Source organism: Panthera onca, chromosome E2 (assembly GCF_046562875.1).
Source record: "Panthera onca isolate mPanOnc1 chromosome E2, mPanOnc1 haplotype 2, whole genome shotgun sequence".
Lineage (NCBI taxonomy): Eukaryota > Metazoa > Chordata > Mammalia > Carnivora > Felidae > Panthera > Panthera onca.
The window spans coordinates 60,303,952-60,320,438 of NC_138353.1; the positions used below are offsets into that span (position 1 = coordinate 60,303,952).

Here is a 16,487-nt window from a genome sequence, read left to right on the forward strand (position 1 = left end):
GACACGCACCTCCTTTGCGCAGGCGCAAGGATCAACCCAGACGCGGTGGACTCAGACGCCGGGTCTCCGTAGGCGCTGGGACTGCGCAGGCGCAGGGGTCTGCGCAGGCGCGTGGCGTCGGACTTCTCTAGAGCGGGCTTGGACTCCAGCTGAACCCGGAAAGTTCCCGCGGGCGGACGCGGTAGGGGACCGCGCCCTGAGGGACTGTCCGCCCAGGCTGGGCTCAGGGGGTCCGGGGGCTCAGGCGCCTCAGTAGCTCCAGACGAAAGACGAGGTGACGGCGTCAGGGGTGCCGCCGGGGCTGAAGGGCAAGCCCCGGGGTCCCCCGCGCCCCGGGACAGGTCCTCCCCACGCCCTGCTCCCAGGACAGATCCTCCCCGCCCAGGGTCCCCAGCGCCACGGGACAGGTCCTCCCCACGCCTCGTCCCCCGAGGTCCCCGAGTTCTGGCGTCCCCATGGGACGCACCCCCCACCTCCGGTACTCGCCAGAGCCCCTGGGCTGGGGGGCGCTAAGGGATGAATTGCTTCAGAGCTAGGCTCCTTCAAACCTCTCCTTTTTCTGAGCTCCAGATAAGCAGGGGTCCTTTTTTCACCGTGAAGGCGGATTGTCAGATCTCTGCACAGGGACTTTTCTATTGTAAAATATTCATAACGTAACACTTACCGTTGTAACCATTCCCAGTTGTGCGGTCCTGTGGCATTAAATACATTACAGCCGTCACCACCATGCAACAGCAGAACTTTATCCTAAACTGAAAGTCCAGCCGTTAAACACTAACTCCCAGTTTCCCTCTTCCCTTTCTAAATGTTTAGTTAAAATTTTTTTTTTAATGTCTTATTTATCTTTGAGAGAGAGACAGAGTGCGAGTGGGTTGGGGCAGAGAGAGAGGGAGGCACAGAATCTGAAGCAGGCTCCAGACTCCGAGCTGTCAGCACAGAGCCCGACGCGGGGCTCGGACTCACGGATCGTGAGATCATGACCTGAGCTGAAGTGAGAAGCTTAACGGACTGAGCCACCCAGGCGCCCCCAATAAATGTTCATTTTTACCTTTAAAATGGCCCATTCTTCAGTCGAGTTTGAGTACGTGCTGTGAACTGTCCCACCCCTGGCCAGCCACCCGGCTCTCTTCCCAGAAGGGTTAGTGTGACCCCGTGCTTGAGTGTCTGTCTGGGAACAGTTTCTGTGTGATGATACGCAGCGACCTTTTTCCACTTAGATGCTTCATGGAGATCATTCCAATTCTGAACAAAAGTGCTCCCCGGCTCTGCTGTCCACATGTGCCTTAATCTTCCCAGCCCGCCCCATGTGGGTGCACAATTAGGTTGTTACCAATTTTTTTTTATATATAGTATAAGCTGTTTTTTGTGTGAGTGTTACTATTCGTGTAGGAGGAATTTCAGGAATTGTAATCACCCGGCCAAGTAGAGCGTGTCAGGTATAGGTAGCTGTTGGCAAGTTCCCGGGAGGAAGTTGAATCGGTTGTTGAAGGCTGGTCCCCAAAGCGTGGGAGCGTGCACACCCTCTCCACGCAACCCATGGGTCTTAAGGTGAAAAACCGAATCTTACTGCTGTTTGCATTTGTATTTCAGATGGCTGGTTTTTTGAGTTTTTCTTGCAATCATGTTGCCATTTCATGCAAAACGGCTGAAACTTGTTTTGAAAGATTGGTGGTAGCTTGTTCCTGGCAACCGTCATAGCATATTCTCTGAAGAGAGGGTGCCTGTGAGTCTCAGTGACTTCTGTTCGCCAAGGCAGTGGTGGAGAGGACAGCACCGACATTTGTTAAGTCTACAGAGTGAACCGCCTTCCCCAAATTCATCGGTGGAACCCAGCCCCCAGCGTGATGCTGTCGGGAGGCCATGAGGTCAGGAGGGCGGAGCCTCGTGATGGGATTGGAGCCCTTGCCCCTTGCGCCCCGCGGGGACACAGCAAGAAGACGGCCGTCTGTGCCCTGGTCATGGAGCTCCAGCGTCCAGGACTGTGAGAAACCAGGGGGTGTTTGTAAGCCCCCCAGCCTGTGGTGGTTTCGTCCTAGCAGCCTGGATGAACTAAGATAGTACTGTATATACATGATTTTAAAAGTCAGTTACCAGACCGCTTCTCCACTTACCCACCTCCAGGTTTGGCTCATCAAAGGCAACCACTTTCAAATCTTTATTTCCCTCCATATTTCTTTTTTTAATATATAATTTTATTTATTTATTTTAGAGAGAGCGTGAATCAGGGAGAGGGCCAGAGGGCAAGAGAGAGAATCCCAAGCAGGCCCCACACTCAGCAAGGAGCCCAACGCAGGGCTCAATCTCACCACCCAGGGATCATGACCTGAGCGGAAATCAAGAGTTGGATGCTCAGGGCGCCTGGATGGCTCAGTCGGTTGAGCGTCCGACTTCAGCTCAGATCATGATCTCATGGTTTGTGGGTTCGAGCCCTGTGTCGGGCTCTGTGCTGACAGCTCAGAGCCTGGAGCCTGCTTTGGATTCTGTGTCTCCCTCTCTCTGTGCCCCTCCCCTGTTTGTGCTCTGTCTCAAAAATAAACATTAAGAAAAAAAATTTTTTTAAGTGAGATGCTCAACTGAGCCACCCAGGCGCCCCTGTTTTCTTCCGTATTTCTAAACAACCTGCTTATATTCTTTCTTTCGTGATTTCTTTCTTTTTGTTAAGTTTATTTATTTTGAGACAGAGAAGAGGGGAGGGACAGAGAGAGAGAGAATCCCAAGCAGTCTCTGCAGTGACAGTGCAGAGCCCAATGAAGGGATCTCAGGAGCCATGAGATCACAACCTGAGCCAAAATCTAGTGGGATGCTCAACTGACCGAGCCACCCAGGTGCCCCTCTTTCTTTTTCTGATTTTTTTTTATTCTTTTTTTTTTTCAGTTTTAGTATCTATTGATTGCCAGTGAGTAGAAATAAGGGATTCTCTTCCCACCACATCCCTTCCTCCCCTGTGCTCCCTGTGTCAAATGGGTCTTCCTGTGCTTTTGTTACTGTGATTATGTAACCCATACTCTATTCAGCCGTGTAGGCACAAACGTCTGACGGCGTGCTCGTGGGCAAAGGCCCCTTTATGTAATGGAGAGCCTTGAATGAACAACGCCCGTACACAGGCTGGATGCACATCCACACCAGCACCTTCAGCCCAGGACCCACCCACATGTATGAAATTAACTCATCGTAGGGCCTCTTGGGCAAATGAATGAAATAAATGCTTTTCTCCTACTCTCAGGTTTTGTCATGTAAGTTGTGGGGTTAATGCCTATTGGGTCGCACAGAGGATGGTAAACCAGAAATCACATTATTCTGATTTTCTGATTTGTTCCATTCAAGCGTTTCAAAGATGTGTGTGCAGAACAGGGAGCGAAGCTTGACATCTCAAGGCTCACTAGCAGGGGTGAAGAGTAGGGGTCCCTCCTGCAAGCCGGAAGCATCTTCCACGATGGTCCTCAGGTTTCCTCTTTTGTTTTAAAGCATTGTTTAAAAATTGTGCTAAAACATACATAACAAAAGTTTACCGCCTTCACCACTTTTTGGTCAGCGCAGGGATGTTAGGTTCATTCGCTCTGGAAGCACACGTCACCACCGCCTGCCGTTCACCGAACTCTGCCACCTTCCCCAGCCGGGGCTCTGTCCCCACGAAGCCAACTCCCCGGCCCGGCCCGAGCCCCCGCACCGCCCATCCGGCTTCCGTCTCCACGGATCCCACTCTTCGGGGGACCTCGTACGCGTGGGACCCTCGGAGTGTCCTGTTGTCACCGGCTCCCTGCACTTGGCAGGGTGTCCTCCGGGTCCATCCGTGTTGTACCAGCTGCCACTACTTCCTTCCCGTCTTAAGCTTCAATAACACCCCCTCGCGTGGACGGCCCACACGGTTTCGTGGATTCATCCACCGAGGGACACCTCGCTGGCTTCCACCTCTCGGCTGTTGTGAGGGATGCTGCCGTGCGCACAGGTGCACACGTACCTGTTCGTGTCCTTTTAGTTCTTTTGGGCGTCTGCTCCCTGGATGGAGTTGCTGGGTCACGTGGTAAGGCCATTGCTGAGTCTTTGAGGAACCGCCGTGCTGTTTCCCACGGCAGCTGCACCTTTCACACCCCCGCTGACCGTGCACAGGGTCCCCGTTTCTCCACGTCCTCGCCAACACTTACTAACTCATCTTTGTTATTTATTTACGTATTTATATTAAAAGGGAATATTTATTTTTTTATTTAAATCCAAGTTCGTGGGGTGCCTGGGTGGCTCAGTCGGTTGAGTGTCTGACTTCAGGTCGTGATCCCTCGGTTCACGGGTTCGAGCCGTATGTCAGGCTCTGTGCTGACAGCTCGGAGCCTGGAGCCTGCTTCGGATTCTGTGTCTCCCCCTCTCTCTGCCCTCCCCCATTCTCACTCTGTCTGTCTCTCTCTGTCTCTCTCAGAAATAAACATTAAAAACAAACAACCAAGTTAGTTAACACAGAGTGTAATAGTTTCAGGAGTAGAATTTAGTGATTCATCGCTTACATGCAACACCCGATGCTCACCCCAACAAGTGTCCTCCTTAATGCGTCTCACCCTTTACCCATCCCCCCACCCACAACCCCTCCAGCAGCCCTCATTTCTCTGTATTTAAGAGTCTCCTAGGGTTTGTCTCCCTCTCTGTTTTTATCTCATTTTTGCTTTCCTTACCTTATGTGCCTCTGTTTTGTTTCTTAAATTCCACAGATGAGTGAAATCATACGATATTAGTCTTTCTCTGACTTATTTTGCTTAGCATAATACCCTCCAGTTCCATCCACGTAGGCGCAAATGGCAAGATTCCATTCTTTTTCATCGCCAACTAATACTCCCTTGTATGTATATACCACATCTTTATCCATTCATCCATCAATGGACATTTGGGCTCTTTCCATACTTTGGCTATTGTTGAAACTGCTGCTACAAACATGGGGTGCATGTGTCCCTTCGAAACAGCACACCTGTATCCCGTGGATAAATGCCTAGTAGTGCAATTGCTGGGTCGTAGGGTCGTTCTATTTTTAGTTTTTTGAGGAACCTCCATACTGTTTTCAAGAGCGGCTGCACCAGCTTGCATTCCCACCAACAATGCGAAAGAGTTCCTCTTTCGCCGCATCCTCACCAACATCCGTTGTTGCCTGAGTTGTTAATGTGAGCCATTCTGACAGGGGTGAGGGGATATCTCATTGTGGTTTTGATTTGCATTTCCCTGATGATGAGTGAAGTTGAGCATTTTTTCATGTGTTGGTTGGCCATCTGGATGTCTTGTTTGGAGAAGTGTCTATTCATGTCTTTGCCCATTTCTTCACTGGATTATTTGTTTTTTGGGTGTTGAGCTTGATCAGTTCTTTGTAGATTTTGGATACTAACCCTTTATCTGATGTGTCGTTTGCAAATATCTTCTCCCATTCCGTCGGTTGCCTTTTAGTTTTGCTGATTGTTTCCTTCGCTGTGCAGAAGCTTTTTATTTTGATGAGGTCCCAGCAGTTCATTTCTGCTTTTGTTTCCCTTGCCTCCGGAGGCGTGTTGAGTAAGAAGTTGCTTCAGGCAAGGCCAAAGAGGTTTTTGCCTGTTTTCTTCTCGAGGATTGTGATGGCTTCCTGTCTTACATTGAGGTCTTTCGTCCATTTTGAGTTTATTTTTGTGTAAGAAAGTGGTCCAGGTTCATTCTTCTGCCTGTCGCCGTCCAGTTTTCCCAGCACCGTTTGCTGAAGAGACTGTCTTTATTCCATGCGTGTTCTTTCCTGCTTTGTCAAGATTAGTTGGCCATACGTTGGTGGGTCCATTCCTGGGTTCTCTATTCTGCTCCGTTGATCTGAGTGTCTGTGCTTGTGCCAGTACTGTACTGTCTGGCTGATTACAGCTTTGTAATACAGCTTGAAGTCCAGGATTGGGATGCCTCCTGCTTTGGTTTTCTTTTTCAAGGTCGCTTTGGCTATTCGGGGTCTTTTCTGGTTCCATACACGTTTTAGGATTGTCTGTTCCGCTCCGGGAAGAGTGCTGGTGTTGTTTTGATCGGGATCGCCTTCATCTTTCTCTTAATAACAACCCACCCTGATGGGTGTGAAGTTCCAGGTCTCCCTTTAAGATAAGCTCCCAGTGCTGACGAGAGTGAGTGCAGGGTGGTGTTCCTCTAGTGTTAGTGTGCACGTGATTCCTCCAGGGAAGCGTGTGGGAATTCTGATTCGGGAGATCTGGGGTGGGACCTGATAGTCTGCGTTTCTAGCAGGCACCAGGCATGCCGATGGCGGAAGCTGCTGGCCGAGGGCCGTGCCGTGAGTGGCAAAGATGGGTGGGGGGAAGCAGGTGGGCTCGGGGTGAAGCAGACCTGGATGTAGCCGCAGCCACCCCAGCCTCCTCCTCTGTGAACTGAGAGCCCTGCTCTCTACTGGAAGTGCCAAGTGCAGGGCTCAGACGCCAGCACAGAAGAAATGACAGCCTTCCTCAGCAGCTGCTGCTTGGCCCATCCCTGAAGCAGAAGGAGGAGGGGGGTCCCCCTGTGCTGTCATCAGGCACGTAGACGAGATGGGGGCATAGGGACCACGGGTCACCTCCAGGCCGCAGGCTCCGGAGCCCGACCTTCCTCCAGCCATTGGTGCCTCGGAGTTTCGGGAGAGCAAGAAGGGCCTCGCTGCTCGGTCAGTGAACACCGATCACGGGCCCGCCCGGTGTCACGATGGTGTGCAAAGTGCAGGTGCGGGAGTGCGGTGAGCTGAAGCAGGCGACGACGTCCTGGCACGGGAAGGGGGGCCTTGCCTCAGGGCTGTCACACTGCTGCCTCTCCCCCCTGCCCAGTGACCAGAGCGGGACCAGAGCTCAGTGTTCCCGGGTCTCCCGCACAGTGATCCTCGGAGCCTTCGGCTGCCCAGCTCGTCCACCTCTGGCCACGTGGCCCCAGCCTGCGTGTCAGGGACTAAGTTCTTCTGTGAATTATTTCACTTATGCTCACGAGAGACCGTTGTCTTAAGCTGCCAAGGCAGCTCAATGGGGCATGCTCGGTGTCCTTCAGTTACCCTGGGAACTGGCCCAGCCTCACCAGGCTTTCCCATCTGGAGAGAATGATCTGAGGCCGATGGCCCAGAGCTGGGGGGTGCTTCCCGGCCCGGGACCTTTGGGAGCTGCCTGCTGAGGGGAGGGAGAGCTGGACCACACCCCGTAATCACTGCTGGGGGATACTGCCCGTCCCCTCCTGATGTCTCTTTCTTCTCCCAGGGCCACTGTTTCTTTGTAAAGTTTTTCCGTTTGTTAAGAAATGTTTGATGCACATAAATTATGAACACAGATCATACAGTCATTTGAAGCATCAAAATATGGCCCCGCAGCCACCACCACTCACTTGACACTAACCAGTCCTCTGACCACCGTCCCTCCTGGGTCTGCTCACCAGAATGCCAGTTGGTGGGTGGGCTGTGCTGTTCCTGTGTCCCTATCGCTGGTGGCCCTGCTGTCCCTGTGTCCCTATCGCTGGTGGCCCTGTCATCGGTGGCCCAGTCCCTGTGGCCCTGCTGTCCTTGTGGCCCTGTCCCTGTGACACTGTCCCTATGGCCCCGCTATCCCTGTGGCCCTGTCTCTGTGGCCCTGCTGTCTCTGTGGCCTGGTCCCTGTGGCCCCCTCCCTGTGGTCCTATCCTGTGACCCGGTCCCTGTGGCCCTGCTGTCCCTGTGGTTCTGTCCCTGTGGCCCTCTCCCTGTAGTCCTGTCCTGTGGCCCAGTCCCTGTGGTCCTGTCCCTGTGGCCCAGTCCCTGTGGACATGCTGTCCCTGTGGCCCTGTCATTTGGCCCGGTCCCTGTGGCCCTGTCCCTGTGATCCTGTCCCTGTGGTCCTCTCCCTGTGGTCCTGTCCTATGGCCTGGTCCCTGTGGCCGTGCTGTCCCTGTGGTTCTGTCCCTGTGGCCCTCTCCCTGTAGTCCTGTCCTGTGGCCCTGTCCCTGTGTCCTGGTCCCTGTGGCCCTGGCCCTGTGGCCCTGGCCCTGTGGCCCGGTCCGTGTGGCCCTTTTGTCCCTGTGGCCCTGTCATATGGCCCGGTCCCTGTGGCCCTGTCCCAGTGATCCTGTCCCTGTGGCCCTGCTGTCCCTGTGGTCCTGTCCCTGTGGCCCGGTCCCTGTGGTGCTGTGGTCTTCTGAGCCTTGCTGTTCGCACACACGCTTCCGTCTCTAAGGACTGCACTGTCTACTTTGCAGGACAGATTCAGTGTCACGGATCCAGCACCAACTTGGCTGGAGCTGAGCATCTGAAACCGCCAAGTACCTGCTGACATCCTAGGAAGGTAAGAGGGTAGCGGGGTTGGGGGCACAAACGGGAAAAGAAGCGTTTGAAGGGTGGGCGTGCTCCAGACCGGCAGAGAAAGGGGCTTGGGCCACACTTGGCTTAAGGACTGGTACAGGGGTGCCCCGGCCTCCACACTTTCACACCTTCCAAAGTTACCCTTTCATTCCATCCCCACTCAGGAAGTAGCTGTGTGACCTTCTCATCATCACAAAACAGAGGCTCTACAGCCATTGGATCTCCTTCTAAGTTGTCAGGGGAGGCAGGAGGCGACCCCATCCTCAGGAGATTGACAGCCTACCTGTGGAGATGAGGTAACTCCTAACGAGTAAACAGCGACACAGCAGAGACAGTGGCGTGCTGCTGGAGATCCCGCAGACCTGGAGAGAGGTCTGGCTTTCGGTCTGGAGATGACATGGTTGTAACTGTATCTTGAGCAAAGATATTTGGTGACGTGGATGGATTGGAGCAGGGAGACGCCTCAGGTTATCGTGGTAGTCTGTGAGCACTGTTGTCTGTTGAGCCTGCACGGTGGTAGTTTGTGACGTCCGTCGTCCGTAGTCTGTCATAGTCGATACCGTCTGTCGTCTGTACGCTAAGCTAGTCCGTACTGTCTGATGTCCACAGACTATGATACTCCCTACCGTCTGTCGTCTATGGAGTGCGATAGTCTGTACTGTCTGCCATCTACGGATACGATAGTCCATACTGACTGTCATCTGTAGACTATGAGAGTCCGTAGCATCTGTGAAATATAGAGCGTGATGGTCCACGCCATCCGTCATCTATAAAGTATGGTAATCTGTACGTCCGTAGAGTACGATAGTCCATATAATCTGTCATCTACAGAGTACAATGGTCTATATCGTGTGTCATCCATGGAGTTTGATAGTCCATACTGTCTGTCATCTATAGAGTCTCCTAGTCGGTACCATCCGTCATGTATAGAGTATAATAGTCCGTACCACCTGTCGTCTATAGAGTATCATAGTCTGTACCGTGTGTCATCTATAGACCATGATAGTCTCTAGCATCTGTCATCTATAGAGTCTGATAGTCTATTCCATCTGTCATCTGTAGAGTATGTGAGTCCACACCGTCTGTCATCTCCAGAGTGATAGTCCATACAGTCTGTCGTCTGTAGACCATGAGAGTCTATACTGTCTGTCATCTGTGGACTCTGACAATATACACCATCTGTCACGTGTAGAGTCTGACAGTCTATACCACGTTCATCTAGGGAGTATGATATTCCATACCCTCTGTCAGCTACAGACTATGACAGTCCGTACTATCTGTCACGGACTGAACGTGATGGCTCGTATCATCCGTGGACGCGGATAGTCTGCGTCGTCTACTATCTGGAGACGTGATCGTCTGTATCCTCTATAGACTGATAATCTGTATCATCTGTCATTTATTGGCAAACTGTGATGGTCTGTGTCATCAGATTGTGGACTGTGATATAGCGCGTCATCTGTCCTCTGTAGACTGATGTTGTAGCATCTGTAGACCGCAGCAGTTCGTATCGTCTGTCTGTATACCGTGTGGTCTGTGACTTCTGTCTTCTCTTGTGACACAGACCATGGTGTCTATAATGGAAGTCCCGGGCCAGTATTGGAGGGTCAGTAAAGGGAATCTGAGGCCTTGAGAAGTGTGTAGGAAGAAAGAGGACACGTGTCGAAGCCTGGAGGTAGAGACTAGGGGACGAGACACGTGAACGATCACGGCAAATTCCACTCCTCATGGCAAATTCTGCTCCTGAGCGTTCTAGAAAGTGCCAGTAACCGATCTGTCTGACAGAAGGCATCCTGCGGTTGCCTGGGATGGGGCTGAGGGCTGGGTAGGCAGACTGCGGCATGAGGAAGCTGGGCGGGTCGTATGTCTGCTGCATCGAGTGGGCAATGGTGTCACGGGTGCGCACAGGTGTCCCGGCACATCTCCCCGTGCACTTAACGTTGGACGGTTGGCCGTGTGCCAGTCAGGCCTCAGTCTGGCCGCCTAGTGATACCAACCACTTTCCGTCTGAAGCACCAGGTGGGGGGCTATGAACTGAGGGGTGTGGTCACTGTCTGCTGTAGACTTACTGCCCTGAGTGGGTTCTTGCCGATGTCAGAGGACAGACAGGTGTTGTCTTTGCCAAACTGCTCATCTAAAAATAGTCTCCCTTTGGTTTCCGAACCAAAATGCGCTCTTTGAACCAGGCCTAGACACACTGACCCCCGAGTCAGATGCCGGCGAAGGCGGCACAGGGTGGCAGAGCGAAGGTGACTTTGGGGGAGGGAGGAACACATCACCATGGAAACGGTGGGTGCCGGGCTCCGCCCGTCCGGAGGCTTATGTTTACCTATGTCCTTGTTACCTCTCCTCGGACACAGGACCCGCAGTGACATTGTGGGGCTGCACGCAAGGTGAAAGTGTGGTCTCGTGTTCAAGAAGTAGGCAGAATTTCGAGACGAGCCCAGCAGGGCATCTCCCTGTGCACGTGGCCTTCCACGGGGTCGGCCCCCCCGACAGAGCGCCTGGGAGGGAACGGCTTCTGCCCACGCCTTCGCCTTCGCCGCCCCTGTCTGCGTGGTCCCAGCTCCTCCTCTTGAGATCAGCGGCGTTTTCTCAGAACCGTGGGGTCCTGCTCATAGACACCCGTGTCGGCCGCGATGCAGGAAGAGAGATCAGGCTTGAATCTCCACCCTCCTCTGGCCGCTGGCTGCTCCATTCCCACCAGGCCCTTCCTTTGGGGCCTGTTCGAGGCGCCGTGTCTGGCACGGAGCAGGTACCTACTGTCTCCTCCCGTCCGTCAGCAGAGAGAGCACAAAGCAGGACTTTACTTACAGGCTTTTTGAGTTTATGTATTTATTTTGAGAGAGAGAGAGAGAGAGGCGGGGAGGGCAGAGAGAGGAGAGAGAGAGAATCCCAAGCAGGCTCCACACGGGCAGCACAGAGCCCAACACAGGGCTCGAACTCGCGAACCACGAGATCGTGACCTGAGCCAAAACTGGGAGTCAGATGCTTAACCGACTGAGTCCTCCAGGTGCCCCTATTTACAGGCTTTTAATCCATTTTTTATTTGTTTATGCTTAAGGTTTGTCTTGGGGCCACATGAGGTGCAGGGTGACGGGGGTGCGGTGATGGGGCTGTGGTGCTGAGGACGAGGAGGGGGCAGACGTGGATTTCTGAGCCCACTCCAGGGAAGGCCAGCGGCTGCCTGTCCTGATGTCGGGGAGACTGAGGCGCTGCCCCGACCGGTACCCCACCCATCCCCGCAGAGCAGAGCTGTGGTCTCCAGCAAGAAAGGGGCGTGAGGGTTCTGGGGTCCGGGGGAGGCTGCCTGATTCAGGTCCTGGTCCCGCCGTGTTGCAGCCGGGGGCCCCCGAGCGGGTGAGTCCTCCTCCCGTGCCTGTGCTCCCTGCCCTGAACCGGAGCTAGGACAGCGCCAGCCTCAGAGCCCAAAGGTCTGACTCCTGGAAGGCTGCTCACAGCACACGGGCACCTAAGGGGCCACATCTGTGTTCCACTGTTGACATCAGATTACACGGTTTTAAAAGGGGGGCTGAGTTGTCCTCTGAAAATTTGCATGTTGACATCTTGACTCCCAGGACCTCGAGATGTGACTTTATTTGGAGACAGGGTCTTTGAAGTGGCGATTAAGTTAAAATGAGGTCAGCAGGATGGACCCTGATCCCAGTGACTGAGGGAGAGAAGGAGATCAGGCACAGATGTGCTCTGAGGGAGGGCCACATGAGGACACAGAGACGATGCCTGTCTGCAGGCCACGGGGCCTCAGCAGGGACATGTTCATCGCGGGCCTGTAGCCCCAGGACTGGGAGAGAATAAGTGTCTGAGCTCTAAGCCCCCACCTGTGGGGCTTTGTTATGGCGGCCCCAGCAAGTTGTTCAGGAGCTGTGACACACTGTAGTCCCCAAATACTCGGGAAGGGGCGCTCACAGGTATTCACGCATCCTTCACCGCAGACTCTGGCAGGGGCCTCCGTCACGGCTCTCACCACCTCACACACACCCCTGCACGCACCTGCCGGCATCTGCCTGCCGGTCTTTCCCTGAAAGGTTTATGGTTCCAGCCGGAACAGTGTGAGGTCTCTCAGCGTAAACCAGAAGGCCCAGAGCCGTGAGCCCCAGAGTGTGGAGGGCCGTGGCCTGGGTGCCGCGCTGGGCAGGTTACCTGCTACCCGTTCGGCCCCCAAGTCCAAGTGTTAGTGGCGACGTCACACCTGGCTCCGGAGAAACCCTTTCCCAATCTGCCTTTGGACTCGTCACTTCCCGGCCGCTGCCCTTCGGCTTCCCCCGTCGGTGTTCTTCCTGTGTTTTCCGTCTTGTTTCTCAAAGCCTGGTCAGCCCGCTGAGATTCGGAGCGTCCTGCTGTCCTCACACGGCTTTGCTGCCTCTTTGCTTCCCCTCGGCAGGGGTGAGGAGAACCCGGGGTCCCACACTCTGGTCGCAGAACCCCCAGGCGGCTCCCCTTCCTGCACATGCTCCTGGCCCTCTGACCATCTCACCCAGGCCTGTGTCCCAGTGTAAAAGACCCTCTGCCCTCCTAATCTGCCACCCTATTTCTGATTTCCAAGAGAGGAGAGCCCAGAATTTCTTACTGAGTAGCAATATGGTGTAAGATCACAGACCATGAAGCCAGAGCGCCTGGACTTAAATCCCAGCCTTCCACCGACGTGCTGTGTGACGTTAGACACACCGCGTAACCTCTCTGGGCTTCTGTTTCCTCGCTTGCAGGAGAGGAGTAAGCTGACTGCTCCCTGGTGGAGGACAAAGCCCTTGGAAGGGCCCTGTCAGTCCACGGTGAGCAGTCGTCATCATTAGTCCCAAACCGCTCACGTGGGTGCCGCCACCGCTCAGAAGAAAGCGTTTGCGTGGTTCAATCAGTGAGTGAGACACACAGCCTCCTCCCTGGCTTCCAGCCTCCCGCACTGTCCTGTGCCTCCGCCAGCCAGCCCGGATGAGCACAGCAGCCTGGGGCCGATCACGGTCGTCAAGTTTGTGCTGAAGACAGCGGGTTCTTTTCCAGGGCCGAGAAAAGGCCACGAGGGTGAAATAAGCCCCAGAAATGGACTGAAGAAAACGGCAAATAAAGCCTGGATTATTGCACTGCTGGAGGTAATGCAAACTGGTGCAGCTGCTCTGGAAAACAGTGTGGAGTTTCCTCAAAAAACTAAAAATAGAACTACCCGACGACCCAGCAATTGCACGACTAGGCATTTACCCAAGGGATACAGGTGTGCTGTTTCGAAGGGACACATGCACCCCCATGTTTGTAGCAGCAGTGTCAACAATAGCCAAAGTATGGAAAGAGCCCAAATGTCCCCCGATGGATGAATGGATAAAGAACATGTGGTATATATAGACAATGGAGTATTACTCGGCAATCGAAAAGAATGAAATCTTGCCATTTGCAACTACATGGGTGGAACTGGAGGGTATTATGTTTTTTTGTTTTGTTTTTTAATTTTTTTTCCATTTATTTAATTTTGAGAGACAGTGACAGAGTGTGAGCAGGGTAGAGGCAGAGAAACAGGGAGACACAGGATCAGAAGCAGGCTCCAGGCTCCGAGCCGACAGCACAGAGCCTGACGTGGGTCTCGAACCCACGACCTGTGAGATCATGACCTGAGCTGAAGTCAGATGCCCAACCGACTGAGCCACCCAGGCGCCCCTAGAGGGTATTATGTTAAGCGAAATTAGAGAAAGACAGACATCCTATGACTTCGCTCGTGGAATTTAAGATACAGAACAGATGAACATAAGGGAAGGGAAGAAAAAAACAATATAAAAATGGAGGGGGACGAAACATCAGAGACTCTTAAATACAGAGAACAGACAGGGTTGCTGGAGGGGAGGGGGCAGGGCTAAATGGGCAAGGGGCATCGAGGAGGGCGCTCGGGGTGAGCACTGGGCGTCACACGTAGGGGATGAATCACTGGGTCTACTCCTGTATCATTACCGCACTATATGCTAACTAGCTTGGATGTAAATTAAAAATTAATTCATGAAAAGAAGCAAAGCCTGGTTTAGACGAGCCACGCCCTGCTGTCCCCGTCTGTCCCCTCCTCCTTTGAAGATTGTCAGGCACCTGTTGTGATCAGATACAGGCCAGCCATGCGGGGTGCCGAGCCGCCCCCGCAGGGTGGCGCCTGTGGGAGAAGGTGGCCTCCCACGCGCTGCCAAGGGTCGTGGTCTTGAACTTGAGGCTGTGGGAGCCGGCCAGGCTGGAGGAAGGTGTGGCAGGGGAGTGGGGGAGGGGGCCAGGGAGCAGGGACTCCCTCGGGGCGGACCCGGGGCGGTCTCTCACTCTGCACGCGTGGGATGGAGTCACGTGGCCGCAGGGATTTGTTTCCGGAGTCCGTGGGCAAAGGCAGAAAACACAGGTGGTCTCAGTTGCCCCAGGTGGCCCCTGAACGTCACCCGTGCAGCAGAGTGGAGGCTCTCACCACGCCCGGCCCAGGGCGTGTGCGCCACCGGCCGTTTGTGTCTGTCCCGGAAGGCCACGCGGCGCGTGTTCTCCAGCCTCGTGTCCCAGCGCTTCTGCGCTCCAGGCCAGCAAAGCACCCGCGGGCTGTTCGTGTGTGGGGTGCATGTTAGGGATTAAAACTGGCGTTGCGTTAAAGATTTGCTGTGTCCGTTCATTTAAAATCGTCGATAAGCCCGTCACGTGCTAACATTTGGGTGAAAAACCACTGTCTCCTGAAACAAAGTTGTGGGAGGGTGGCGTCGCTCCGCGTGTTTGCAGATCTGGGTGTCTGGTCTCCCGGCCGTCCCTGTCGCCGCCACGGTGCGTGGCTTGGGGTGTGCGCATCCCCGCACAGCGCTGCAAACGCGCCCGAACAGCGCCCGTGGCTCGTCTCTGGTGGCACGCCAGACCTCAGCCTGTGGCACTGCCTCCAGCGTGGCTGTGATTGGCACGTGACGGCGGCCGTCGTGCGAACGCTTCCCGCGTCCGTTCCACCGAGACCGTCTCCTGCCCGGGGTCTGCGGCCCAGGCCAGACCGTGTAGCCTCCTCACGGGTCAGGGGGAAGATACCGGTTTGCTGATTTATCCAGAACTTCCACATGTTGGCGTTTCATTGTATAAGTAAAAAAATGATGTTCTCGTCAGAAAAGGCTTCAATCTTGGAAAGCTGCCCAAAGATGAAAGGCTTCCAGAATTGTCGTCGTCTCTTAAAAGTGTTAATATTACCGTGGCCGAGAAGGACCGTCACTCTCACCAGGTTCTGCTTGGCGAAGACGCCTGCAGGTGCCTGGCCTGGGCCCCCGTGGGTGTCCCGTGAGCACGCCCTCCCAGAGGGGACCTTCGCGCCCCAGTGGGAGCGAGGCGCTCTGTGGACACTTCTCATTTCTTCACTGAGAATGTTACAGGGACCCGGACGCTGGCACTTAGTCAGACCCAGGCCGGTGCTCGGCCGTATTGTGAGCGGGTGGAGGTGACGTGCCCGGGCACCGGGGCGGTGACGCCAGCCCCACGTGCGCCTCGCAGAGGGCAGGTCTGCAGAGCACTTATGTACTCTTGGCACAGGGGCGTGTTCTGTGAGAGCAGGAGGGAGACAGCCGTCACCAAGGTAGCGACAGGGAGCCACAGCTCATCCGACGCCCAGCAAAGGGGCTGGCAGCGGGATCCGGCCCGGGACAGTCCTCGATCCCAGACTCTCTTTGGCCGATGTGGGACACTGGCATTCCCAAGGTCGTGTGCAGACAGAGGGACCTGTGGCTCCAGGACTGCCCTCCTTACAGACTCTCATTTCTTTTTTGTTAATTTTTTAAAATATCTATTTACTTATTTTCGAGAGAGAGAGAGATTATGAGTGGAGGAGAGACAGAGAGAGAGAGAGAGAGAGAGAGAGAGAGAGAGTCCCAAGTAGGGTCCCAGCTGTCAGCGCAGAGCCTGACGTAGGGCTCAAACCCACGAACTGTGAGATCATGACCTGAGCTGGAGTCAAGAGTCAGACGCTCCACCGACTAAGCCCCCCAGGCGGCCCCCGAGACTCCCATTTCTGAAATCAGTGTGTCACATGTGTCCTGGGCCCAGGCCCACGGCCAGGGAAGGAGAGGGGCTGGCGTGTCTGAGCTCAGCAGGCAAAACAAGTGATTGTGCGTCTTCCTTCAGGACCCGGGGAGGGTGCATCCTTGCAGGAGAACGGAAGAGGGGCCCATGGTGCAGAGGTGTGGGGAGGGGGAGGGGACGGATGCCCTCCGGTCAGCCTGGGGGTGGGGGGGCG

At 54.5% G+C, this 16,487-nt stretch overlaps 1 long non-coding RNA gene across 3 annotated transcripts; it reads left to right on the forward strand.

Annotated features, from left to right (window-relative positions):
* Window positions 1-48: 48 nt before the first annotated feature.
* LOC145713186 (uncharacterized) lies at window positions 49-14,881 on the forward strand. 3 transcript variants are annotated; one of them, XR_014136146.1, is made up of 3 exons: window positions 49-3,444; window positions 3,533-8,252; window positions 8,434-14,881. It is a non-coding gene; the product is annotated as an uncharacterized LOC145713186 (long non-coding RNA). The 3 variants fall into 3 exon arrangements; XR_014136145.1 differs by having other exon boundaries at window positions 49-2,825; window positions 3,023-8,252; XR_014136144.1 differs by having other exon boundaries at window positions 49-8,252.
* Window positions 14,882-16,487: the final 1,606 nt, after the last annotated feature.